Raw genomic sequence first — 16,025 nt, 5'->3', positions numbered from 1 at the left:
TGTGTCGGGGAATCTGTGCATTTGCATGTCTCTGCTTTTGCATTTACTCACTGGGTGCTCTTACGGGGTCTCTTTTTTTCGTCTTCTTTGCATTACAACCTAGCGGCAGATCACACCAAATATGCTTAAGATACATTTCTGCCTCACACAATGCGGCCGCAGTAATACGTTCTCTTGTAATGGCCTACAATCGGTTTCAGAGACTGTGGTTTGAAACCGTGTTACTGTGGAGGATGTCAGCATGTAATGAGGATTAAATCATAGCTGGGTCGAGAGCATTTCTGAGTACAGTGTCGAGACACTGCTGTGGTTTGGATTTTAGTGCATACGCACTTGCACACTGAGGAGGCCAGACATTTAAAGCATGACAAGGAAATGCATGTGTAAGATGTCATTGTGCATAATTTAGCATGAACAGATTGTTGCGTTGCTCATGCGTTTAGCTGCGTGAATTGCATGTTTGAGATTATCAAGTGAGAGTTCACTCACATAGAATGGATCTGCATGAGTGGGCTAATCTAACCTGTGGACTACAAATGAAAGTGTTTATTTGAGCTATTTATAGCCAGGCCCATTTAAGACTGAATAGACTGAGGTGTTAGGTGTGCTAAATTTTGCATGTGGTGAATTAAGAAGCATAGTACTTGATTTCTAATGAAGACCAAGGCTGCTAAATCGAAAACCTTCTGGATATTCAAGGAAGTTTACATTATAGAGATAGTTGAGGAAATGCATTTTATTTTTTTCCATAAACCTGCCACAACCTTTGCGGTTGTATGAGGCTGATAAACTACCCAAAATGTGAACTGTCTAGAACCATTTTAATGACAAAAAAATGTATGCAACAAAGGAATACTGTCATGCTTAGCTGGAGAGGAGAAATGGAAAAAGGACAGGAAGGAAGAAAAAAAAATTGGCGAGACAGGAGGTTGGAACTCATTGTCAGAGGGCCCATGTAAAGTAGAGCTTAAATTCACTGTGGTGACTGATTTCCACAAAAGTACTCTGTGCTAGCGAGTCCTGCAGGAGAGACGGGTAGAGAAAATTGCTATCATTTGATATTCAAATAATATTCAAATAAAAAGCTTGTGCTTTCCAGTCCCTCTGGCTTTCTCTCAACAACTGTCCCCTTTATCCTTCCCTCTCCTCTTCTTCTTTCTCTGGTTTCCTTTTCTGTTGTCTCTCCTCTCCCACTGAGCAAGTTTTTACCACAATCTTTTGCAGGGTAAATACAGCTTGAAGGGTATTTTGACTCTCATGGGCAGAGTCTGTGTTTAATTGTGATGCATCCAGCAGTGGCCGCTGCAGTGTTTTGTTGTCTCGTTCGTATCATTGCCATGAATTTTAGATGACTATTGCCAGACCATCGAAATACAACTGAAGAAAATAAAAATAAATTACTCATAACAATAAACATCTGTTCCATTTGAATGACTATGTGTTCAAATGTGGGATAGAGTGTTAATGAAGGAGCTTGGGTACTGTGTCTTTTTCTAGTAGCTCAGTTTATTGTGTGTGCGCCTAGGAATTTATCTATTTTTTCAAACAAAAAGCATAGCATTAATGTTCAAATAGTAAACTAAACAAACAGTTAGCAAAGGCTGTCCTTCCTCACTCTGGGTTGAGTCACCCACAGTTTGGCACTGTTTGGTTTGGCAAATGACTGATCTGTTTATATGATCTGCAGCGAGTTATTATGGCTGCCTGCCACTTGGGCGACTTGTCCCTCCCTGTGAGGCATTCCCAGGGACATTCATCAAATGCCTAATGGCCAAAAACAGGGGCCAGGCCACACTTTCCTCAAGGCCTGTAGTTCTGGCCAACATGTTTCAGTCAGCAGATGGAAAGAAGATGGAAGGCCCATTAGAATCCAATAAGTCTTATTTGTGTCCTTGGTGTGTCCTCTTCAGCAACTAATTTGCACATGACTGTTGAAATAAGGAAGCTTTTCATGATATGTGTGCTTATTTTCCTGTTTTGCTGTCATTCAAAGGAAGAATCAAAAATGCATGATAATGAAACCTGAAAAAATGTCTTCAAAACTGAATTGTGCATCAATGATATGGCTTCAAGTAAGTTTGAAGAAATATGCTTGTAACGGTTCAGAAATGGTGATGCAGAATTACTACACTGTGCGGCTTGACCATTCAGCCACTAAGATTGCTTCATATGGTTATCACAATAAGACTGCAGTGGGTCCTTCTTGGTGGCCTGTGCAGGAGACTTTAAAGCCAGAGTTTTGAGGACAAAAATGATTACTGAATGAGCAGAAAGGTTGCAGAAAGTAACACAATTTAGGGACTCGAATGTTAACAATAACAGCTTGGGTGCCTACAGTTTGGGTGTAAATGAAAATGCCTGCAAATTGTGCAGTAATTGCAACAAATAAACCACATTCATAATCACACATTTGCTCATATGTGGACCCATAAACAGATGAATAAATAAGGTGACTGGCCCATGCCAGCACATACAATTAAAAACCTGGCTTTGTTGAGAGCAGTAGCTCGCAAAATTAATTAATTTCTATATCCAAATGAAAATGGTTACAAAATGTGCAGTTATCACATCAAATTATCTACAGTCTCGGCTCACACATGAAATCGGGGATAGAAAATAAGTCATGTGGAGCTGTAACATGGCCCTCACATAGCTCAGCCTGCTTTGTGTCCACCTTCTCTGGCAACAAGGAGTTTGTAGTTGTGCTTCCAAATATATATCTCAAAATCAAATCTTACATCTAAGCTCCTACATTTTACATATTTGAAAAATATGGAGGCTGATGAAGTAGGCATGCAAAAGCAGATGCTCCAGTGCAGTTTCCAGCTGCAGAGAAAGGTCAGCACTTCATCTGCACGACTCAAGAAGACCAGGATGAAAATTCTGCTTGTCTTTTAAAAAGGCCTTCAGTTTTTTTCCTTACTCTGACATGTACTATGCCTTCAGGTATTTCTTTGTCATGATCCAGAGACAGGAGAAATGTCATTTTTTGCTCTTAATTGGTGCAGCCACTGCAGTGTCCTGTTCCTCTTCATCAACTACCAATACCTGTTCTTGTTTATATGTGACCAGGTGTTTGGCCACTGTGATTGCTTCTTTGTACCCTGTACCTTTTTCTCGGCATGCAGGGTTGTCTGAAGGTGCTGCTGTGACGGAGAACTGAAGTGCGTGTCCTGCACAGCAAGCAACCATGTCTCTTCTCTGCAAGGCTTCTTCTTGTAGCATCTCATTACACAAGACTATTTTTGCTGCATTTTCATGTGCAATCACAACAGTTTTTCAGTAGGATTAGAGAAATCTTCTCAAACTTAGTCTGATCCATGTTTAACACCTCCACGTGATTACGTGTCTAATACAAAACTCTCCATTTACTGGTCATCGTTGATCCAATGAGCTGTCACCATTTTGTAGCCCCTCATCAGCTGAATGGAACGTATGTCTGGGGTAATGCTGAGGACCAAGCACTTGTGGATGAGCCTGCATGTTTTGTCCCATATTTCATGTCTGTTCTGTAAATGCATGGGAGATAGGATGCAGGCTGCAAAGACATCAGCCACAGTAGGAAAAAGAAACATTTAGCTGTATTACAAGGCTAAGCTGGAACCAACAGTTGTTGTTTTATAAGTTGTTTCTTTTGGGATACCTGGCACTCAGCTGTCCATCTTTGAATTTTTTCCAGCTGCTTCACTTTGATGACATCTTGCCAGTGTAGTTGTAGCTTGCAAACCTGTTATGTGGTCATGTATCAATGCATCTTTCATGTCCCAGTGTCAGTACTGGTATAGTCTTGCTTAGCCAGTCTATTCTGTAGTAGAGAATGGTCTTGCTGCAACACACAATCATTCTGCTATAGAGGAAAAGCACTTTGGCTTTTTTCCCCACTCAATTCAGGGATGGGTGAAATTATTGTGGTGGAACACTTACACACGTGGACGAAATTGTTGGTACCCCTCAGTTAAAGAAGGAAAAACCCACAATTCTCACTGAAATCACTTGAAACTCACAAAAGTAACAATAAATAAAAATTTATTGAAAATTAAATAATCAAAAACAGCCATTACTTTTGAATTGTTGATTAACATAATTATTAAAAAAAAAAAAAACTAATGAAACAGGCCTGGACAAAAATGATGGTACCTCTATAAAAGATTGAAAACTATTTGACCAGAGTGACATGATTAACTCAGGTGTGTCATTTAATTGACATCACAGGTGTTTCCAAACTCATAATCAGTCAGTCTGCCTATTTAAAGGGAAACAAGTAGTCACCCTGCTGTTTGGTGAAAAGGTGTGTACCACACTGAACATGGACAACAGAAAGCGAAGGAGAGAATTGTCCCAGGACATCCGAAAAAAAATGATAGACAAACATCTTAAAGGTAAAGGCTATAAGACCATCTCTAAACAGCTTGAAGTTCCTGTGACAACAGTGGCTCATATTATTCAGAAGTTCAAGACCCACGGGACAGTAGCCAACCTCCCTGGACGTGGCCGCAAGAGGAAAATTGATGACAAATTGAAGAGACGGATCGTTGGAATTGTATCCAAAGAGCCCAGAGCAACCTCCAAAGAAATTAAAGGTGAACTCCAAGGCCAAGGTACATCAGTGTCAGATCGCACCATTCGTCGTTGTTTGAGCCAAAGTGGACTTCATGGGAGACGACCAAGGAGGACACCACTGCTGAAAAAAACTCATAAAAAAGCCAGACTGGAATTTGCAAAAATGCATGTTGACAAGCCACAAAGCTTCTGGGAGAATGTCCTTTGGACAGATGAGACCAAACTGGAGCTTTTTGGTAAGGCACATCAACTCTATGTTCATAGACTCAAAAACCAAGCATACGAAGAAAAGAACACTGTCCCTACGGTGAAACATGGAGGAGGCTCAGTAATGTTTTGGGGCTGCTTTGCTGCATCTGGCACAGGGTGTCTTGAAAGTGTGCAAGGTACGATGAAATCTGAAGACTATCAAGGCATTCTGGAGAGAAATGTGCTGCCTAGTGTCAGAAAGCTTGGTCTCAGTCGCAGGTCATGGGTCTTCCAACAGGACAACGATCCACAACACACAGCCAAAAACACCCAAGAATGGCTGAGAGAAAAGCGTTGGACTATTCTAAAGTGGCCTTCTATGAGCCCAGATCTGAATCCCATTGAACATATGTGGAAGGAGCTGAAACATGCCATTTGGAGAAGACACCCATCAAACCTGAGACAACTGGAGCTGTTTGCTCATGAGGAATGGGCCAAAGTACCTGTTGACAGCTGCAGAACGCTCATTGACAAATACAGAAATCGTTTAATTGCAGTGATTGCCTCAAAAGGTTGTGCAACAAAATATTAAGTTATGGGTACCATCATTTTTGTCCAGCCCTATTTCATTAGTTTGTTTTATTAAATAATTATGTTAATCAACAATTCAAAAGTGATGGCTGATTTTGATTATTTAATTTTCAATAAATTTTTATTTATTGTTACTTTTGTGAGTTTCAAGTGATTTCAGTGAGAATTGTGGGTTTTTCCTTCTTTAACTGAGGGGTACCAACAATTTTGTCCACGTGTGTAGCTGTATTACAAGGCTAAGCTGGAACCAACAGTTGTTGTTTCTTTTGAGATACCTGGCACTCAGCTGTCCATCTTTGAATTTTTTCCAGCTGCTTCACTTTGATGACATCTTGCCAGTGTAGTTGTAGCTTGCAAACCTGTTATGTGGTCATGTATCAATGCATCTTTCATGTCCCAGTGTCAGTACTGGTATAGTCTTGCTTAGCCAGTCTATTCTGTAGTAGAGAATGGTCTTGCTGCAACACACAATCATTCTGCTATAGAGGAAAAGCACTTTGGCTTTTTTCCCCACTCAATTCAGGGATGGGTGAAATTATTGTGGTGGAACACTTACATACAGGGAAACGAGCACTGTCGTTAAAATGGATAATCTACAGTATAGAAACACATTTTCAGTGTGGTCGATTGCTCCACAGGCGTAATTTGACCATGTAAGGGGGCAGATTGAAACTCAATGTGCAATGTAAATTAACGCGTGTACATTTTTAATAAAATGTTGCACTAGCATGCTGTAGTGCATGGACAGCAGCTGATTCACTGCTGAAATGCTCGAGCTGGAATTTGCACTGTAGAATATTTGCATTACAAGACTTCTGCAAATACCAGGATGTCCCAAACCAAGGAATCCTCATACCAAATTGACTGCTGTGTACCAAGTGGTGCAGATGTTTATGTAATGTTAGATGTCCACTGTCATTATTACTCAGTATCTAAAAATGTAATGTACAAAAAAATTATTTGATGCAAAAATACATTATTTTGATATATATATATATATATATATATATATATATATATATATATATATATATATATATTTTTATTTATTTTTTTTTCTATTGGGTATCACAGATTGTGAGGCTTGTATTAGTACTCACCACCAAATATCTAGTGTCTTGGCATCCCAACACAGATGACGTTCATGTAGAAAGTGAAACGTATTTAGCATATCCTTTCGAGTGAAACGCATCAGATCTATATAGCTCTCAGTTCAGTTTCCTGCCAATTTTCTGTGCATTCCCTCTGATACGACTCATGCCATCGAATTACAACACTGTTTTGCAAATAGCAGCCATGGTAAAGGGAGTTACAAAAGGGCTGATATCACCAGATCTGCACAATGCTTGACACCAAGCCTGAACATGAGTGGCAGTTCAATTTTAATCACCCCTCATCAGCAACGATCATCTAGGTAAACAGTGCACAGGGATGGGATAATTAATCATCAGTCCCTTGCTCTCAATTAGCTGACTATTGGAGAAGTGGAAGGGAATATTCCAATCACCAAGCTGCTATAAAGGCGGCATGTTGATGACACATCATAGTTAAAGACTTCCACCATCCCAGGATCTAATAGGCAACATCTTGTTAGCAATCCCTCCGTGGATAGTTTAGATGGGCTGAAATGCAAGTGCAGAGAAACGAAAGACAAGAAGAGATAACAAGAGTGATAGAATATTTGCAGTGTACCAATTAATGTTTTTTTTTTTCTGTGCCCGTCACTGGTCTTCTTGCATACACAATCTGTGTGTAGATTTGCACTCAAGTTGCTTTTCCATCAGAGACAAAAAAGGATGAATCAATACGGTCTGACTGCTGTGAGCAAGCGACTGCACTGCATCAGCGTTTTCAGACGAGAAACGGTGGCACCATTCCCTGAAATCAATCAGTCAATGAATTGATCAATCAGTGGTGTTCTGCCCAAGCCACTTAACTTGGATAACCTTTCAAACTGATTAATGAGCTGTGTGTGTCATTGCAGTGGCTGAGGTAATGCAAGGCTAGTAAGAATGATGCACAGTGATGTCATTTGATTAGTCAAAAAGTAAATCAAAGATACTTGGCACACTCAGAACATTCTGTCTAATCTGGTCTTTAATTATGATTCTCTAGTGTGATTGAGGTAGCCCATAGACTCACATTCACAAAGAAATTTTGAGTCACTGGTGTAAATTGTTCGGTTTCAGGCTTGTATACCCCAAAGGCTCAGTTATTCTAATCTCACCCAACACGTCATAGCCTATAGATACAAAAAGGATAGAGTTTTCTTCTTTTGGATCACAGTAACTTGGCAAAGGGGGAATAAATTATGGTGCTATTTGAGGCTGGGAGGGAGAGAAATTATAAGAGAGGGGTAAAAGAAGGAAGCAACACAAGAGGGGAAACATAACAAGAAAGCAAGGGGGGAAAAGAAAGTAAATTTCAATGTAAAGATAAAGAAGAGAGAGCATAGAAAAAAATGGGTTTCTGAGGCAGGCTGACATGCATCAGCTGTCAGATTAGTGCAGGGGGGAAGCGATGGTAAGCTGAGATGAGACGGCTGAACTTTTTATTGCCTATCCCCTAGTTCCCTTTGGTGGCACCACGGCCACTTTTTCAAAAGGCATTAGCTGTCACTCTGCATGAACTTGGGCATCACCGCTCTCCCACTGTCTGCTCTCAGTGTCATTCCCCTGTGATGCTGGTTAGCAGTTAGCTGGCAGCAGCACAACGACCAAAAAAAAAGACGTTAAGAGCGACATGAGCTCAGTTACCTCAGATACCTTTCTGCTTCAGATCTGCTCTTCCTGTGGGATTCCACTGGTGGCTCTGGAACTTCATTAGCTGTGTAACAGTCAGGGGAGGAAGCTTTCTCTTCTAAGAGAATGTCAGGATCGTCATATCCATGTATTTCTGTTGCTATTGTATGTTTGAATGTGATGTTCTCTTAGCATTCTTTTTCTTTGATTTTATTTTAAACATGTTACAGGATGTTATTAACAATCCTATCAAAGCTATATTCTAGCTTTGATATTGTTGGCACAGACAGCTGTAGCATGAAAGTTTCATTTCAGCAAAAACCCTAAGACAAGTTTGTGACCAGTTTAAAAAAAAAAAAAATCCTGCATATTTTAGATTTTTAGACTAAGGTTCCTTTTCTAAAACAATGCACATATCAAGATGACCACCAGCATTCTTAGAATCAAAAATAAATGAATTAATTGTGATCAAGGTTGTCATGTTATTGCTTTAATGTACTGACAAATTAATACTAAACCACCTCTCCTTTTTACCAAGTATGAATGGGCTTGAATATTCCTAAAATGAACAACTGTTGAACTAATTAATCTTTACTTAAATCCATCCAATCCATTGTTTACAAAGGTGCATGTCTGAATATGTTGGCAGCTCTGGGGCATCATTTGTCCTGTCATCTGTTCTCCTTTCTGTGCTTCTGATGTGATGAGATGCACTGCTTGTAGAAAAGTCTTGGTTTCTTTCAGTCTTGCTCTTATTCAGTGTGCAGTCAGTTGTTTGCCATTTGCACAAGTTTTTTGTTGTGCTGGTTCAACTTCTGTTTAAAAATTGCATATAGTGTTATATTGGCAAGTTTTTGTTGTACTTCTGTTTTATCGCTATTGTCAACAAGTGAGACAAGTGTGGATCTCAACCTTGCCCTGTTCACAGACAATAAAAGAGCAAAAACAACTCAGACCTGGATTTGGTCTGACTTTTCTTGTCCACAGCATTCTCCGACCTAAATGTCGGCTCCAGTTCTGTTATCGGCACGATAACAATAATTTGATTTTCTTATCGGCCACCTATATATAGGGCATCATCGGCTTTATTGATTCACAAGATTTAACTACGACATCATAATTACTTGAACAACATTTATGGAACATTTCTTCCACTTTCCTGTAAATTGAATCATGGCAAAGCTGCAGAAAAATATGAGCCTTAAATTTGTTAAAAGCAATGATCATATTTCAAAGCACAATATAATGAGACTGGTAGACCTTGTATGAAGTCTGTGTTTTTCTTTAATTGGATAAGTATTAGATCATGAAAGCACGCTCTAAAAATGTGAAATATTTCATTCACTTAATTTAGTTTTGCCAACCAGTCTCACGGTTTATTAAATAGGGGAAACAGATAAAAATAGATTTTTCCTAAATGCTTTGAGACTGAGCTAATCAATGAATTTACTCAACAGTTATTTTCAGTTCATGTTGTGGATTTTTTTTTTTTTTTTTTTTTTTTTTTTACTGAAATCTAGTCCTTCTGGATTCTAAAGCAAAGACAGTGTTCGGAAAATTATACCAGTGAAACCTGTCCGTAAAAGGCTCAGTAATACCCACATCCAGCACTTCTGGTACCTTGAGGAGCTTTTTAAACCTGAGCAACAGGTTTGCAGGTGGAGATGAGGGTAATGCAATTTACATTTGAGGAAACAATTGACAGTGTTGCTGTCATGTAAGAATTATTTTTCAAACCATGAAATCAAGACAGAGCTGTTGCTGACTTCTCTTTTCAAATACCTCAACAAATAGTGTCTTTTATGCAATTTGTATTGCACTTTCTTTCATTTCTTTCTATCATTAATTTGTCAAAAGATAGCCTATCACCCATGGGTGACAAAGCAGCATTCAGGAAGCAATAACTTAATGAAACACTGTGGGTAGTGGGCTTTGATTACTGTATAATTGAATGCACACTTGCAAGGGTGCAAGACCTCCAATGCCCTGATTATTTACTTTCTGCATTACTGAACTATAGAGTAACCTACATCTATCATGCATTTGTCTGCACCGACTATAATTTATAAGTAACATGTAGCAGTACCAACTAACAGGGCCCCAATACCTCCCTCATTTGAAAATTTCCCAAACAAACACATCATGCAGTGCCTGTATACCGACACTGTTGCAGTAAAGGGCTGAAAAGATATTGCAGACCAAACCACCTCAACAGCAAAATATTTACAGAGACAGTCACTGCAAATACCGTTTTTAGTAACCTATACATGCTGAGTGTACCCTGGGAGTGGAGCAGATAATGTGGCTTAATGTAAGGAAATGAACCTGTCCTGACTGCACTGTTCTCAGCTGCTACATTTACACATAATTTGAGGGCATGTAAATTGCATTGGGTAAAACAAACCATGCCTGAATAGACTCAGTCTACTGCTTAAAATTTCAAGGTGTATTTACTCAGCAATAAAGAAACAATTGTATTAGGGAGATACGGAAGGTAGCTTTATAAAATGGAATTTAACATTGTCATGCTTATGGTTCAGACATCCTACAGTGAGGGTTGTGGGTCAGGACAGGATCAGACGGTTGATTAACGCATATTGTGGATATGGATGGTCATGATGAGTCAAATGTGCATGGTATTAAAAACCCTGGCCGATGCATCAGTGCTAGATGGAGACTGGTTTAAGAGCCCTGATGAAATTATTATTATTCATTTATGAGTGTGTAGTGAGAGGTCTGCTTGAATGCTGTTAAAAATGTTGTGATTTTAGACCTTTTCAAGGCAGAAACAAAAATGTCAATACACTACTTTTGACCTGAGCCCTCGGGGAGATAAAAGGGTATCAAAATTTCATATCACAATAGTAATGACCAAGATGATCATGTATTATTGCTGTGTTTTTAAAAAGAGGTGGAAATGTCAAATGAATACATGACATGGCTTAGTTCTATATCAGCTTCTCTGTTCAGTGCTATTTTCTAGTAGATCAATGGAAATAGTTAGTGAGGCAAAACAGATGTGTCGTCATTAAAAATGCAGCTGTTTCATGAACTTTTACCATTTATGTATGCTTGCTGAATTTAACTGAATTAAGCAATTTAAGGCATCTGTATTCCATATCCTTAAAAAACTTTTTGAATTTGAAATAATCGTACAAATTTTGGGAGTAGTTCAGGGAAATTGGTGATTTTTTTTTTTTTTTTTTAGTAAATTCAGATCTCAATCCAAAATGATGTACCAGTTTTTCGTCAAGAGAGACTCTTATAGCCACCAGTAAATTTACAATGTTTCGTCAGCTGACACTATACTGCAAGCACAAATTAGTCCTTTTGAAGAGAAAACATTGTATTTGATGATATTAAACCCTGAAAACACTGTGGTGTATTTGATATATGAGCTGTCTGCCCTTTTCACCTCCTAGCTAATAGTAATATCATTTATTCAAACAAAATCATCCTCTTTCCCCCCCCCCCCCTCTCTTCCTTTTAACCTTGGAGCTTTGTGTTGGGGCTTTTTGTCTGTTTTGAAAGCTGACAGCCTGAGCTGTTGTTGTCAGAGGCTTTGCTCTCAAATACCAGTCTAAGGTTTCATTCAATCAGTCATTCTCCCTGTGTCTCAGCATGCGCTGTATCGATGTTGGTTTGGAGTCCTTCTCCCACGGTGAACTGCTGAAGTTGATGTAGCCTTAGGGCAGAATAAGCAGCTATCCAGCTGTGGATTGATGGGAGAGAGAGACATATGTGCGCATAACACAGAAACGCGTGCACACACACACACATACACACACACAAGCAGTCTGCAGGACTCTTATTGATCCGATCATCTTATTGCTGACTCCAGTGCGGTGTGCTCATGTCAAAAGGGCTGTGGAACGTCACTCTGCTGCACAGGGTCTGTTCAATCAAACTGTTCACAGCTGGTTAAGAAACACCATTTGAACTACTATAAGTAGTGCTCTTAATATATTTTATTGGCTAGACAGTACCTCTCCACACTGGCCCCAACATGTCCACTTGCTTGTTTTTCCATTTGTCCATAATAATTGGGAAATGGTAATATGCTTCAAGGTTTAGTTTGCTCTGATAATTTAAGCAATTTTCGTAATAATTGACTGCGATTGTCACTATTTTGTTTTTTTTTTAATTGAAAAAGTTAATAAATAAATTTGGAAAAAACTTATAACTAAAAAAGTTTCCCAGATACCCCAACTTGTGTTTAGCCATGAAGATTTCAGCTGTTTGTAACAACTTTTGTAAGAGAAGTACTTCTAAAGTTTTGCTTTTACCGTGCATTACACTGAATACATACATCAGAACAATCAACAGGCTGCTGCTAACAGATTTCAGTAGACATATTTCTCCTACCCCAGAAAGGTTAAGCACCAACAGGCATCAGCAGGAAAACACATTTCTTTGTGATTTTGGCTAGCTGCCTCTTGTCTCTTGCATGCATAATACTATGAAAGATAAACTGTCACAGTCAGAAATTTTAAGTGACTCCTTCTGTTTTGTTTTGTTGTGAAGATAAGGCTTTCCATTCAACACCAGCAGCATGCACAAAATTTCCCCCTGCACGAAGAACACTCAGCAAGAGATACTGATAGGGAAACTTGCACCACTGTGGGAAGTCATAAAAGGCTAGCGGTTCATTACCAGGCTAATGGACAACGAATAAATCCTATAACTTAGTTAGAGAAGGGCTTTGTCTTCATGAGCTCTACTCTCTCTCTCTGCTAACCAACACTTTCCTAGACAGCCGGACATTGCTATGAACTCTCTGTTAGGAAATCTACTCACATGACACTTTCTTCTCCTTTTTGATTTAGACTTGGATGTCCAAACACATTGGTTGGACTAGTGTGGATGTTTTTGTGGTGCTGTACACTGAATTGATGCATTCATTACTGGCTATTAGACAAAACCAGTCAAATCACACACACACACACCTGAGCTTAGGCTTGCACACACTAAATTTGGCATCAGTGACTGAGGGTGTAATGGATCCTCCTCAGGTTTCCCCCGGTGTACACATGTATATGAGCAACAGTGGTGCTGAGGAGACAAGGGGGTAAGAGACAGAAAGGGAGAGTGAAAGCTGCAGACGGAGAGAAAGATAAGAACTTGTAAGTACTCCTCTTTCTATTATCTGGCTAAAGGAGTCATTGTTATCACTTTTGCACGTGCTCTATTGTTGCAAGCCAGTGTTATGTTTCACCCTGCAGTGTGCGTGTTAAAGTGTTAGGATTTTCAGTGTGCATGACTAAATGGCCAGGCCAGTGGCATTTTAATCACTTTGATCATGTTGTGTGTTTTCATCTGCAGCAAAGAGGTAGTATTAACTTTGATTGCTGCATCTCTATATTTATGTTTGGAGGAAAGGTTCAGTAACATGCACTGGAGTGGTTAAATTCTTCTTTACTCGACTGACCCAACAAATTCCCAATTTAAAAGTGAAGTAATTGCAAAACAGAGGTGCTTTCTTTTCTGTCCTTTCCATAGTTTTGTCCTCTGTCATAATTTTTCTCTCTCCTCTGACTTATCAACTGTAGTTTCCTGCTTTTTGTCCAGAGACTGCTAGTCGGGATCATTTTAGGACATTACCAATGCAGGCAGGGTAATAGGACCCTTGGATTGATCCCTGCTTTCTTCCACTAGGGGATCTTTGGCCAGAAGCTCAGGTTACACAGCTGACATCATCTTTAGTACCCCCCCAACCTTCCACAGTCATGCTTCATCTACCTGATAATCCCTCTCCTCCAGCAAGGAAAGATTTGCATGAATGAATGAACAGCTTTATAAGCCACATAACTACATTTTTTTTAAGTGGATATCAAAAAATACAATAAAAAGCATGCATTTTAAAATATTTCACTGGCAGACCTTACAATGTCCTGGTGTGTTATTTATGATACTATCCAATGATTTATTAAATATTGAACTCCACTGCTCATGTTAAAATTATGATTAAATAATGGGCAACATCGTGTTACTTGTCAGAACATCGTCAGTGTTAGCAATGATCAAACTTTTGCAATTACTTAGCAGTCAAATGTTAATCAGTAGTGACTATAGCCAGAAAATAAGATGAATTTTAAACATGGCTTGCTGATGCTTCCTTATTTTTAATTGTCTTATAAGAACATTTTTCCAAGACTCTCCCCCCTGCATCGTACGAACTTATGAGTATTTATACTTATAGATACATATAGCTTAGTGGTGCATGTATATAATTTAAAGAAAGAGACACTTGATGCAGTTTTATTAGGAATTAGCTGGCTGTGATTGAATACAGCAGCACTTAGCATAGTTAATAATCACACTTATTCAGGTTATTCTTGAACTCAACTAAACTTTTGTGCCAAATTTTAGGAAATTCCCTCCAGGCGTTCAAGAGAGATCGCGTTACTAGGAATAGGATGTAAGTGGTTTTAAGTGTTCTTGGTCTTTTTCTTCTCGTAATTTTCATTTATTTTCCTAAAAAAAGCACTCCGACTTGCCTTAGGTATGGAATGTCCCGTACGTTGCCTGGCCTATTTGCTATGGTGCTGTGGTGTTACAGAGTGTGATTTCTTTCCTCAGAAATGATCTTTGGCTAAGGACAGACACTGGCTGCAGAGAGCACATAAACCTGACATCAGCCAAGTTTCATTTTGGCTTGTCATCAAGTTACTCAAGGAGTTATTGTTAGTGACAGCTGAGATGACCTGCCACTGGCGACATTTGTCATTTTAATCAGCAAAAGCAGCGGTCAGTAGTGCCGTACCTACTTTAAAGACAAGCCATTAAAATGTCCATAATACACGCACGGTATTAAAAATTAAGCCTGAATGTTGAGAGGTTTAGCATTCGGCTTCAAGTTTTCCTCAAAATTTACAGTATATGTTTTTGCATATAGGTGTAGCCTAAGACTCTGTGCCAGATTTAGTACCTCGGAAAGAGATGGATTTGTAGTTTCTTGCAATAAATTCTGGGAAATGTCAAGAACTGACTGGTCACTTGGTGTGTATTGTATCCCCCCCCCATGGGTGTCTTTTTAACAAGAAAATCTGTTACTGCCTTCACCTGTCAGTAGTTTTAATGTTGTGGCTCATCACTGTAATAATATTTAAGTAACATTTCTGCCACTGCTGTCTCCAAAATCTGAAGGAGCTTTGCAGAGTCTAGACTCTGCTGAAAACTACAAACTGTGCTTCCTTTTTCCCCCTTCAGAAGTCCCCCTCCACAGAAACCTGGGTCAAGCCTATCAGTGGCTTGAGGAGAGAAGTCATTGTACAGCATTGTAGTTGTTGAAGAATTTTTTTTTCTCTTGACGTCAGACACCATTTAGATACATAATTGCCTGTTTCCACAGCATAAATGGAACTTTTAATATATTATTGGAGTTCCAATGTTTTAAAAAAAAAATCCTCATTAAGGGGGTTTAAATCTCAACATGTGAAGGATGTACATTATTGGCTGTAAACTCTGGAATGAAAGTCTGACTACTTTTCAAAATGGCATCCCTGACAGGAGCTAGGTGTGTGAATTGTCAGTTATGAGATGATGCTATGTGTCATGGGCAAAGATAACGTTTTTTTTAATGTTCATCTTCAACAAGACAGGAACTGAATGAGAGCTAAATACAGTGCAGACATCTCCTGCCTGAGAATGCATGCTCACAGATCATACAAACAAATGCTTTGTGGGGGGGGGGGACACCTCCTGAATTATTCATAGTTTTTCATGGGCATGTTTTCATCATCACGTTTTACCTTCCTACTATCATATTCAGTGGAGTGTGACAAATGATTTAGGCCCACAAAACGCACTAGGGTGAGAGACATTGAGGAAAAAAAGTGTAGAATAAAAATACCCCAGAAATGAAGAACAGCTTAACTCTCAAAGGAACTGTGAAACAACTTGATCCATTCTTTATCTCCAGTGGACTGATTGTGCAACAGCTCC

The 16,025-nt window shown here is 39.2% G+C and overlaps 1 protein-coding gene across 1 annotated transcript in view; it reads left to right on the top strand.

Annotated features, from left to right (window-relative positions):
* The window catches only part of nrxn2b (neurexin 2b), a 704,661-nt gene that overhangs the window by 22,569 nt on the left and 666,067 nt on the right, over positions 1-16,025 (top strand).

Source organism: Acanthochromis polyacanthus, chromosome 23 (genome assembly GCF_021347895.1).
Source record: "Acanthochromis polyacanthus isolate Apoly-LR-REF ecotype Palm Island chromosome 23, KAUST_Apoly_ChrSc, whole genome shotgun sequence".
Classification (NCBI taxonomy): Eukaryota; Metazoa; Chordata; class Actinopteri; family Pomacentridae; genus Acanthochromis; species Acanthochromis polyacanthus.
The sequence above is the reverse complement of the archived record's forward strand: the minus strand, read 5'-3'. Positions and strand labels throughout refer to the sequence as shown.